Consider the following 1,312-nt stretch of genomic DNA (forward strand, 5'->3'; position numbering starts at 1 on the left):
CTAATAAATCAAAAAATAGACTAATATAAATATCAATATTTTCATAATTTTTATCATTTTCATGTTTTGTTTAATTTTATGTTAATTTTAATTATATCTTTTGTTTTATCATTGTCTTCACATTCTTCCTTTTATTTTGAATATGTTGTACTCTCACCAATAGTTTAGTTTTATACTAATTATTTTATTCAAATTTTTTTTGTAATTTCTTAAAAAAATCTACTATTTTTATTTTTGATATATTTTTCTGTATTTTTTTTGGTGTAGCTCTTCTCCTTTCTTCAATACCTTTCAATTACTTCGGCTTCATTGCCTTTATCTACTGCCATTGTAAATTTCATTTGGTTTTGCAGCTGCTACTACTTTCATGCATAACTTCTACTTACATTTTTTTTCTTCAATTTACTTTTCTAATTTATATTTTCAGTCATTCATCTATCTTTTTAATTTATTTCAAATTTTTTACGTACAAAAAAATAGTGCTATGTCTTCTTCTCTATTTGTCAATTTATGCAGAAAGAAATAAATTTTTTTATCTTATACGCGTTCTTATTTATTTTTACATGTCTTTATCTATGAATGATGACATTAAGAAGTCAATAGATTATAATTCAAATGATATGGTTTGAATCCCCCTATCATTGATTTAAGAAAAATGATGGCATCAAAAAGTCCATCAATATTTGATTGACATATATAAAGGAGGTAAGAAAGAAAGTTTGCACCTATCAAGAATTCGTTAAAAACATTAATATGTTAATTTTTTAAACTATTAATTATGTAGAATATGCCAATGAGTAAGAGTTCAAATGGCATAGTCTCCCCATACTCAATTAAGAGGTTGCGGGTTCGAGTCTCCTATCTTTGGTAAAAAAAAAATTATGTAAAATACTAAATTTAGCATTTAATTATATAGAGCACTAGATTTAATATTTATTAATTTTTTAAATTATATTACAAAAAAATTAATTAATTTAATATTATTCATTTGTCACATGATTGACATATAAAAGATGAAAAAAAAAACCTCCACCTATTATTAGTAGAGTGAAAATCTCTTTGCATTTTGTTAATTCTTTTTTTATTTTTAATCTATTTACGTTGGATAATAATTTTGTTAATTGATTTTTTAAATAATCTAGCAAGCTAAGATAAGAATTTTGTTAATCTCTTTTTTTTAAATCTATTTTATATTAAATAATATTATTTTTTTATTGATTATTAGATTGACATATAACATTTATATGTGACAAGATAAGAACTGTGTTATGTATTTTTCATTATTTCAATTTTCATTATTATTTTTCTCTTT

The sequence above is a fragment of the Arachis ipaensis genome, chromosome B05, assembly GCF_000816755.2.
Source record: "Arachis ipaensis cultivar K30076 chromosome B05, Araip1.1, whole genome shotgun sequence".
Classification (NCBI taxonomy): domain Eukaryota; kingdom Viridiplantae; phylum Streptophyta; class Magnoliopsida; order Fabales; family Fabaceae; genus Arachis; species Arachis ipaensis.